Genomic DNA, 12,039 nt, shown 5'->3' on the forward strand with positions numbered 1-12,039 from the left:
TATATATATATATATATATATATATATATATATTGTTACGGAACAGAGAAAGATAATGTACACTTTAAGTGAGAATACTAAAAAAATCACTACTGTCCCGTAAAGTTCCAGGTTCAAAACAAAAGAGTTAGGTAAAATTAAAAGTTAAAGTTTAATGCTCAAACTAACAACAAAACATTCAGGACTCATAAGGATAATGTAATGGCAAAAACAGGTTAAATATATGGTTAACTGCAATAGCCTCAATTAACACGAAATTAGCATGAGTAAATTTATCTAAGTCAGCCCTAATGATATGAAAAACACTGGGTAATGCTCAGTTAACGCAAGATAAATAATTACAGATACAAACTATTATTACCACTGGCTGACAAAATGAATTCTACACAATTTACAAAAAACTTTCCAGGCCTAAGAATTAACCTTATGCTATACAGTACAAGAACAAAATGCAATAACACTTATACTCAAGTCACACAGCTGCTAGATGGTTGGAGACTTCCTGAGAAATTCACAATAATAATAACTGTACAGGGGAGGACTGAGATGTGAACAAAATGAGGAGCAGATCTAAGTGGCAATGATGCAGAGACTGAGCTCATTATATAGGGGCCAGCAGAGCTTGATACAACTTGTAAGAAGGACGCGCAAATGAAGCCATGGGGACAAAGAGTTGACAATCCCGCACTGAATAACAGAAAGGACGACTTACTCTACTTTAACGGTAGAAGGGGGGGACTGAGGCAGAACACGCTCGTGATCAAACAGGCAGCACATTGTACGTTAAAATTACACAAAGGATGATGAAATCATAGGCTATGTAACACCTCCCCACAAAGAAAAAGAAATTTACAAAGGAAATTTCTTATTACTCTAAAACAATCTGTCTAAAGTCTAGATAAACAATCTGCAATAACATTTTCTTTCCCCTTGACATGTTGTATGTCTAATGAATACTTCTGAAGAAGTAGACTCCATCTTGTCAATCTCTGATTTTTATCTTTAAACTTACTAAAGAATTTCAGTGGGTTATGATCGGTATAAATGACTATGGAGTCAAAACCAGAACACAAATAAAATGAAAAATGCTGTAAACCCAAAATCAAGGCCAAAAGATCTTTCTCAATAGCTGAGTAGTTCTTTTGAGGTGGAGTGAACTTCTTACTGTAATAAGATACAGGATGTTCAATACCCTGATCATCCTCTTGCAGCAAAACAGCCCCAGCTCCTGTATCACTTGCATCAACAGCCATCTTAAAAGGCTTAGCAAAATTTGGAGTAGCGAGCACTGGCTGACTTAACAGAATAGCTTTAAGTTTGTTGAAAGAGGATTCACAGTTATCGGTCCAAACAAATTTAACTCCCTTTTTCAGTAGGTCTGTAAGTGGTGATACAAGAATAGAAAAGTTAAGAACAAATCTCCTGTAATAACCTACCATTCCCAAAAATCTTTGTAGCTCTTTCCTACTTTTAGGTCTGGGAAGATCACTTATAACCTGAACCTTAGCTGCTGGTGGTGCAACATGTCCATCACCAATTACGTACCCAAGGTACTGAACTTTAGCTTGACCAAACTCACACTTTGATAAATTAGCTACAAGATTAGCATGAACCAAACGCTCAAGAAATTTACTGACATGGCATAGGTGATCTTTCCAGTTGTCACTGAAGATTAATACATCATCAATATAAACAACACACCCTGCCAAACCCTCTGTTACAACATTCATGAGCTTCTGAAATGTGGCTGGTGCATTCTTCATGCCATATGGCATTACAGAACATGCAAAAGTCTTTCCTAGTGTTACAAAACATGAGATCTCCCTAGCACGTTCAGTCATAGGTACTTGCCAGTATCCCTTTAACAAATCAAACTTACTTATGTACCTAGCCTTTCCGATCTTGTCTATGCAACCTTCCACGCGAGGGAGAGGGTAAGTGTCTGTTTTGGTTATCTGATTAACACGTCTGTAGTCAATGCAAAGCCGCTGTGACCCACCTGGCTTAGAGACTAGAGTGACAGGAGAACTCCACTCGCTCTGACATGGTTCAATCATCTTGTGGTCCAACAGGTAGCCAAGCTCCTTCTCGATGAGAGGAACTTTCACTGGGTTCACACGGTAAGGAGGCAGTTTAATTGGCTTTGCGTCTCCAACATCGACATCATGCATCAACACAGTACTTCTTCCTGGAGTGGCACGGAACACTTGCGGGTACTCCTGCAGTAATGCCGAAAACTCCTGCCTTTCCTCGGGAGGTAGATGAGAAAGCTTAGTCTGGAGATCATTCATGATATCAGGATTCTTCCCCAAACTATCACTCAGGCTCATACTGCATGGGAGAGCTTCATTTGCAGACTCGGGTGGAACAGCTACAGTGCAGACTGGGTTATTTTCGTCCTGCCTGTGATATAACTTTAGCATGTTGATGTGACAAAGTTGCTTGTTCTTTCTATGATCTGGTGTGGCGATGACATAGTTGACATCACTGAGTTTCTTCTCCACGAAATAAGGACCACTAAACTTGGCTTGAAGAGGTTGCCCATGCACCGGTAGCAGAATCAAAACCTGATCTCCTGGCTGAAAGTGGCATAACCTGGACTTCTTATCATACCAAGTCTTCATCTTCTGAGCAGCTCCTAAATTCTCTCTCACCAGCTGTAAAGCAGTGGACAGCCGTTCTTTGAACTTCATCACATACTCCAGCAGGTTGACGTCATCTTCCTCCGACAGCCAGCATTCCTTGAGTAGCTTAAGGGGTCCTCTTACTTCATGGCCAAACAGTAGTTCAAAGGGTGAGAAGCCCAGTGATTCATTTGGAGATTCTCTTGCGGCAAATACAACGAATGGAAGACCTTTATCCCAGTCTTTCTGATGTTCCAAACAGTATTTCTTGAGCATCGATTTGAGTGTTTGATGATATCTCTCCAACGCTCCTTGGGTCTGGGGATGGTAAGCTGAAGACGTGATCTGGGTGATGCCCAACTCTTTCAGAGACTGCTTGAAAACATTTGACATGAAATTACTTCCCCGGTCTGACTGTACCTCCTTGGGCAGACCAAACTTTGTGAAGAACCCTAGCATTTCCTTAACCACGTTCTTTGCTGAGATATTTCTAAGTGGAATGGCTTCAGGATAACGAGTAGCCATATCAATCAGGGTCAACACATAAGAAAATCCTGAAGTCTTAGGAAGAGGGCCCACAATATCCACCAACACACGGGTGAAAGGCGCCTCAAAAGGAGGAATGGGAACTAGAGGTGCAACCTTTTCGGTCTGATTACATTTCCCCACAACTTGACAGGTGTGACAAGACTTACAATACCAGGAAACATCCCTGAAGATACCTGGCCAGTAGAAGTGTTTCAAAATGCGTGCCGCAGTCTTCCTCACTCCAAGGTGTCCTGCCAAACTGGAATCATGAGCCACTCTAATGATATCCTGCCTACAAACACGAGGGATGACAACTTGATGTACAACCTCCCATTCACAGTCGGCTGATGCTGTTGGGGGTCTCCACTTCCTCATAAGTTTATATAATAACAAGTAGAAGCACCAGTTGACTCTTCCTCACTGCAAGCAGAGTTAGCAAGACCTTTCAACTCAGGGTCAGCAACCTGCAACTCAACCAACTCTTGACGAAACAAATTATCAACACTACGGGGTACTGCCTCATCTGGTGAGCGGTCCAAATTAGCAAGAAAAGTGTCAGCTAGGATAACATCATCATCATCATTATCCTCTAAATCACCAGTAACTTTAGACTTAGCCCTAGTGACAGCACATGCAGGGAACACATCAGGGACATCACAATCCTGGGAAGCAGCCACTGGCTCACTAGACAACTGAGGAGCTGGACACACTTGACTTCCACCAATATCATTTCCAAGTAAGAAAGTTACACCTGACATTGGGAGTGTCTCAACCAACCCAACCATAACGGAACCATTAACAAAACCAGACTCTAAATTCACTCTGCACAGAGGGACAGAGAAGTAATTATTCCCTACACCTTGTAAGATTACAGTTTCATCAGAGGACTTAACATTAGAGCCTAGAACACTGGTCAGCATAAGGGATTGGCAAGCACCTGTATCACGATATATTTTAACTGATTTCCTGTCATTACTGTCCAGAGGACTGACAAAACCATCAGACAGGAAATTAGCACATGAACTCTTGAGAGTGTCACCCACGTTACTGCTCAAAAGAGGAGCTCCATCATGAGAATTTAAGTTACCCCTCAAAGCAGGTTCAGTTAACTCAGTTAAAGAATTCTGGGAACTCTCAAGGGTGGACACTAGACCAATTGACTGAATATTTAAAGACTCCTTTTTGTTCACATCACGCTGTCTCCTGAAACATCTCTCCGTAGTATGACCAAGCTTACTACAATAAGTACATTTACTTTTCTGAAATCTAGAGGTGAAGCTGGTATTTACTTCCTGAGAAACATCTCCTTTATTCTCTTTCCTTTTACCTGTACTCTGAGTAGAGGCAACATACTTACTCTCAGTTTTCCCTTTTTCTTTAGAATATCTCTTGTGAGTGAGAACATATTCATCAGCTAAAACTGCAACATCAGACAAATTATCGATTCTTTTCTCATCAAGATATAGGCTTACATCTTTATAAATACACCTCTTGAAGTCCTCCAGCAAAATCATCTGCTTAAATTTACCAAAATCAGAATCCACATTCTTAGAATTTAACCACTGCTCTAACAGATCTTCTTTGATTTTTGCATACTCAACATGGGATTGCTTATCTTGCTTGTAAATTGTCCTAAATTTTACTCTATAGGCTTCAGGAACAAGCTCATAGGCCTTAAGAATCAAGCTCTTAACTACATCATAATTATCAGATTGATCCTGAGGCAAAGATGCATAAGTTACTTGAGCTTTACCGGTGAGAACAGTTTGAAGGAGTACTGGCCAATACTCCTTGGGCCAATTAAAACCTGTAGCTACCCTCTCAAACAATTGAAAATACTTAGTTAAATCAGATTCATTAAAAGGAGGGACAAGTTTAACATTTTTAGCCACATCAAAATCATCAGAGCTAGATGATCCAGTTCCACCTTGTTTCATGCGATACTCATGGTCTGCCTGAATCCTAGCAAGTTCAATTTGTGCCTGAGCCTGTACCTGTGCCTCTTGAATACGAGCATTTGCGTCCTTAACATCAGCCTCCTTAGCACGTGCTTGAAATTCAGCTTCCTTCACACGAGCCTCCTGCAGGGCTAGCTGTAACTTAGCTAATTCAATCTGCGTTTGCTCATTTGGAGGAGTTACATTAAACAAGCTTTCATTAATCATGTCAACAATTTGATCTTTAGAATGATGAGAGCGAACAGCAATTCCCAATTGTTGAGCAACGAGCTTAAGTTCATTCTTTGTTCTGTTTTCTATATCACACACTGTTTGCACATTTGACAAAAAATCTTTGGCTTCATCAAGTGTAGTAATAGTAGACATCATGAATAAGTAACAGTCACAAAATATCAAGCACTATCCTTATGATAATATCCTGAATATCCTGATAAGAGGTCGCCAAATTTATGTTACGGAACAGAGAAAGATAATGTACACTCTAAGTGAGAATACTAAAAAAATCACTACTGTCCCGTAAAGTTCCAGGTTCAAAACAAAAGGGTTAGGTAAAATTACAAGTTAAAGTTTAATGCTCAAACTAACAACAAAACATTCAGGACTCATAAGGATAATGTAATGGCAAAAACAGCTTAAATATATGGTTAACTGCAATAGCCTCTATTAACACGAAATTAGCATGAGTAAATTTATCTAAGTCAGCCCTGATGAAATGAAAAACACTGGGTAATGCTCAGTTAATGCAAGATAAATAATTACAGATACAAACTATTATTACCACTGGCTGACAAAATGAATTCTACACAATTTACAAAAAACTTTCCAGGCCTAAGAATTAACCTTATGCTATACAGTACAAGAACAAAATGCAATAACACTTATACTCAAATCACACAGCTGCTAGATGGTTGGAGACTTCCTGAGAAATTCACAATAATAATAACTGTACAGGGGAGGACAGAGATGTGAACAATATGAGGAGCAGATCTAAGTGGCAATGATGCAGAGACTGAGCTCATTATATAGGGGCCAGCAGAGCTTGATACAACTTGTAAGAAGGACGCACAAATGAAGCCATGGGGACAAAGAGTTGACAATCCCGCACTGAATAACAGAAAGGACGACTTACTCTACTATAACGGTAGAAGGGGGGGACTGAGGCAGAACACGCTCGTGATCAAACAGGCAGCACACTGTACGTTAAAATTACACAAAGGATGATGAAATCATTGGCTATGTAACAATATATATATATATATATATATATATATATATATATATATATATATATATATATATGGGCATAAAGTAGGACTCGGACAGTACACTATCTTTACCTGTCCTCGCCCCGGAGGGGCTAGGAGATAGATAGGCTATTGTTTTCACTCGGTTTGTCTCTCTGTTGGTTTGTTTGTGTGTCTGTCTGTCTGTTAACAACTTTACATGAAAACAAGAGGTGCGAATTTTACTAAAATTACTGGGATGATGGGCTGCGGCCTTCTGAACACCTGATTAAACTTGGGTCCAAATCGGGCCAAGGCCCAGGCTGTAGGCCCCCCGAAAATGTAAAAAAAAAAAAAAAATCTTTTGTTAGCCATAACTCCTTTCAGATTCGTCACATTGACATGAAACCAAAACGTAAAGGTGTATCTTTCACATTAGCATCCTATAACAAGCGTCATTACATCAGGGGGTCCCCCCCTTAGCGGTAGGAGGGGTCAATGTCAGGTGGGTCGGGCTTAAAATTTTAAATGGACAAAAAATCGTTAATTTTCACCTGATCAACACCAAATTTTATGTGCCATGTTTGACTAGATATCCTTTTTATAAGTCAGCACACTAAAATGACTGCCGGGCACGGGTTCGCTGTCCCTTGGCACCGTTTCTTGTTTTTTTTAAGGCGTTAGGATGATCTAGCAAGTAGTTTTCAAGGTACAGCTATTTACAGATTAGTTTCCTTGTATTGACATTGTTCGTAAAATACTTACAATGTGGCAATTTCATATATAAGGACATAAACCAGGGATTGCACTCTATTTTCCTGTATGATATGAAGAAAATCCAGCAAGAAGTTTCCAAAATATAGCACTATAAAGCGCTCAGAGAGCGCATACCTCCTCCAGTACCCCTGCCATTAAAAAGGATCTGGATTTGTCTTAGTGGATATAGGATCAGGATCCGCCCTCATATTTAATCAGTTCATTTTTGATCCATGGCCCATCTTTCCATAAAATTTCACTGAAAATCATTATGTGCGGGATACTCCGGATCTGGGTCCGCCTCAAAATATAATCATTCTTCCTTGGCCCATGGCCCATCCTACACAAAATTTAATCAAAATCCGCTCATAACTTTTTGAGTAATCCTGCTAACAGACAGACAGAGAGATAAACAAACCAACAAGCGCTGGGTAAAACATAACCTCCTTGGCGGATGTAACAAGACAGATTTTTCCTTATATGGTCATAGCTCGTGAAGTACAGACAATATGGCAATTTTACCTATACGGGCATCAACTACGACACATACTCTATCTTTCTGTGTGATAGGAAGCCAATCCACCTGGTAGTTTACGAGATACAGGCCCGGACGGAAAGACGGACGGACAGGGGCGATTCCTATATCCCCAAAATGAAAGAATACACAAAAAAAAAAAAAAATCAAATATAAGAAGAAAAATGAAACTAACAGAAAAAGGGAAATTCATGTGTGTGTGTGTGTGTGTGTGTGTGTGTGTGTGTGTGTGTGTGTGTGTGTGTGTGTATGTATGTATGTATGTATGTGTGTGTGAATGCACGAAAACAAAAAAACATTATACGTAACGTATACTATTATTTTTAGTGGCCTATTTGGCTTCGTAACGGCTCTTCTTTAGGGATGTATTATTATTATTATTATTATTATTATTATTATTATTACCGTATTATTGTTGTTGTTATTATTATATGGTAAGTGGGGGCGCTCACCATCCACTCACTCGATGTATCTCTGCTCTCGGGTATCTGCCCTTTCCTCTCCTCCATCCTTCTTTCCTTCCATCCTCTTCTGTCTTTCTTTCCTTCATTCTTTCCTTGTCCTCTTGCCTATGGGTGACTTTACACTCCCTCTACTGTCTTTCCTTCATTCTTTCCTCTTCCTTCTGCCTGTGGGTGACTCTACACTGAGTGACAAGCCAAATGGTTTTCTGTACACCAGGAAACCATTTACTACGCTGGGTGGTAACCATATAACCGAATTTTGGCGCCTGGTGGTTTAGTGGGTAATTACGGCGTTCCAATCGGATTGAACCGGTGAAGGTTTATATCCAAGGGGTGGTTGGGGTTTATTTTTCGCGTAATGCCACTCAGGGATGAGTGAGGCTGGTCACTCTCATCTTAAATGTCTGGACCAACTTGCCTAGCCCCGGGCTCCTACGCTTCTCATGGGGAAACGTAGAACTGGATGATGAATGAATGAATGAATTATTATTATTATTATTATTATTATTATTATTATTATTATATTTTTGCACAGAACATCTCTACACTTTTGAGCGTTATTAATACTGTTTAATATTGAAACAGGTTGCACTAATGCAGGAGCATATCAATGTGCAATGATCTGAATAAACCGCTGAAGAAAATGTGTAACGAAATCTCAGTTTAAAATTCCATATCGTCATTAGGTACTTTGCATCTACACGACACGAGAGGATATCAATGTGTGGACAGAATAAATCGCCAGTGAAAAGCTATATCGAAAGTTCAAAAGGCATTGAACATCAAGAATCTCAAAAAACTTAATAAACTACCGTACCTGAACTCAAAGCCGGAAGAACAGCCAGCAAAATGCAGAGTAAAGCAAAAGGAGCCATGGCGTTCACCCACCTCTGTCTCAGGGTCCACACTGAATTCCCACACCCACCAGCACGCTTGTGACGGCTGGCCCAGCAGCCACAAGTGTGGTTAGGGGCAGAAGCTACTGACGTCATAATAGCTAGCCAATCACGACACATGTGGGACTGTCATATACTGCTATATAGTGAATTATTGTTATTATTTATTAGGTGTCAATAGAAATATCAGGGGAAAAAAAATCCTTTCCTTTATTTCTTTTTACCAAGTGTTTGGTCTACTAATAAACCTAAACAAGTCTCTAGGAAAAAGACATTTTCAACATGTTTTACTACAGAGCTCAATGGGGGTGAAGACACCTCTCGTTATACACACCGGAAAATTACCCCTTCATATTGAAAATTGTGTATATTATGAAGATGCAGCAGTTTGTGCCCCACTTGGACCCAATTAACGTATGAGAAGTGTGTGTGTGTGTGTGTGTGTGTGTGTGTGTGTGCGTGTGAATTAATGTAATAGTGTGCTGTGTGTAGATTTGAGGGGTGTTATGAACGAGTGTGTGTGTGTGTGTGTGTGTGTGTGTGTGTGTGTGTGTGTGTGTGTGTGTGTGTGTGTTGCCAGGTGAGAGAGAGGGAGGGATGGGAGGAAAACTAAACATCATTCCTCCATGTCCTTCATCTCCCGTTACATCCCCCTCCCCCTTTGCAGCTCTCTCTCCAAGTTAAGTGAAAAGAATAGATAGATGATGATAGTGGAGGTGGAGAGCAATCATCATCAGTCTTTGTTTTTATCCTCTTCCTCCTCATCATCATCTTCATCATCATCACAGCAATTATCATCACAACAATTATCCTTATCACAATCATCATCAATATCATCACCACCATCCTCCTCCTCATCATCATCATCACAACTACATATTCCACAGGGACGAATTCTGTATTGGACCCGCTAGCCAGCCTGACCCAACAGACGGCAACCCCCCCCCCCTCCAGCCACTGGAACTAGACCTGTCCCCACCATGAGACGGTCCAGGACAACGGTATTGACACTCCTAGGCTCCAGAGGGAATGAAATGGCGGCAGCTGGAACAAAAATGGCGTCAGCGGGAACACAGGACCTAGAGCTGTTCCGAAAGTGAAACTACTACTACTACTACTACTACCACCACCACCACCGCCACCACCACCACTACTACTACTACTACTACTACTACTACTACTACTACTACTACTACTACTACTTCTACTACTACTACTACTACTACTACTACTACTACTACTACTACTACTACTTCTACTACTACTACTACTACTACTACCACCACCACCACCACCACCACCACCACCACTACTACTACTATTACTACCACCACCACCACCATTTTACGGTAGGAATTGAATGAAGAATGTCGTAACACTGAAAATAGACGATAATGAAGTGTGTCAATTATGAGGAGAGTAAGTGTTGGTGGAATTCAAAGACAAGCACTTAACTTGTAGAAATAAATGTGGAGGGATGGACAGATAGATAGATACTCGTACACAGACAGATGGATAGATAATTATAGATAGATGGATAGATAAATACAAAAATGGATGGATGGATAGATAGATACGTAGATAGATAGAAAGATAAATATAGATAGATGGATAGAGAGATAAACATAGATAGATGGATAGATAAATACACAGATAGATGGATTGATAAATATATATAGATGGATAGATAGATAAATACAAAAATGGATGGATGGATACATAGATCTTGAATTTCTCTTTTTTGTTGTTTTTCTTTCTTGGAAGCAATGGTTTGCCGGTTCCTGGCCTTTGGTTCCTTCTTCCTTGTATTAAAAAGAAAAAAATATTTTGAATGGAGGTTGACTGAGAAACAAAAACAAAATTGAGAGTATATTCGTAGATAGATAGATGGATTAATGGACATGAAGATGGATGGATGAACATTTGGATAGTTAGCTAGACAGATACATTGGCAGATAAATAGATAGATAGATAGATAATTTGACAGATAGATAAAGGTATGCTGGATAAAAAAGATACATACATAGATAATAAAGGTAGATACATCGACGTACAGATAGATGAATAGATAGACAGACAGACAGACACAGATAAACAGACACAGTTTGATAAAAGACAGATAAATAAAGAAAGGGAAACAGACAGATAGATAAACAGAGATAGATAAATAGGCAGATAGATAAAGATAAACATGAAATCCATTGTCTTTATTAATAATAAAAATATTAATATATCACTCACCAAAAATATAAGCATGTGAGTAGCAAATTATTAGAAATATTTGTACAAAGGAAAATTATTTATTGCAAATTAATTAAACTTTTTTCGATAGTCAGTTTGTTTGATTACTTTTTTGGCCAGGTGATTCCAAGTAACACAGGTGGCTCCTTAACACCTCTTCCTAGGCCATTTATTTTGCATATTTCACCATTGTTTTTCTTCTACTGTATATATCGTTTTTATATCTAAATGGTTTGCATCTGGAATATAAAAAAAGAGGATATGGATGTGTAATATCCGGAATAATTCGCCACTGGAGGGATACTCCGAGTCTTCAAGGGGCCACTGGAAGTTAGTGTGTGGGTTTGTGATGTGAAGGGTACGTTTGTGTGTGTGTGTGTGTGTGTGTGTGTGTGTGTGTGTGTGTGTGAGTGTGTGTGTGTGTGTGTGTATGTGTGTGTGTGTTTACGGTGGAATTATTGATTGTTTTCGAATTCGAGGTTACGATGAGTGAAAAAAATGAGAATAAGTGAAAGATGAGCTCTGGACAAACGTTGAAGCGTGCATGGAAAAAATTGAAAGGAATAAGAGAGTGCTTTTTCGTTTTCGTTTTCGTTTTTAAAGGCCTCAACATGCTTGCATGTGTCGGCCTTGGTCACCTAATGGCGGCTCTCCACGCTGCACGATCCATTGCAGCCTCCCTGTTCAGTCCCTTAATCCTGAGGTCACACTTAATGACCTCGTCCCATGTCTTTCTCGGTTTACCCCTCATAACCCCACCCCCAATATTAACACTTCTCACCTTCCTCACCCAATTATCATCCCCCATCCTCTC

At 39.8% G+C, this 12,039-nt stretch overlaps 1 long non-coding RNA gene across 1 annotated transcript in view; it reads right to left on the reverse strand.

Annotated features, from left to right (window-relative positions):
- The window catches only part of LOC145407864 (uncharacterized), a 12,890-nt gene extending 3,909 nt beyond the window's left edge, over positions 1–8,981 (reverse strand). The window contains exon 1 of the long non-coding RNA XR_013898803.1: positions 8,906–8,981. This is a non-coding gene — a long non-coding RNA (uncharacterized LOC145407864). The remainder of the gene's footprint in view (positions 1–8,905) is intronic.
- Between the last annotated feature and the right edge of the window lie 3,058 nt (positions 8,982–12,039).

The sequence above is a fragment of the Coenobita brevimanus genome, chromosome 74, assembly GCF_032717465.1.
Source record: "Coenobita brevimanus isolate Jiangsu-jjx chromosome 74, ASM3271746v2, whole genome shotgun sequence".
Taxonomy (NCBI): Eukaryota; Metazoa; Arthropoda; class Malacostraca; order Decapoda; family Coenobitidae; genus Coenobita; species Coenobita brevimanus.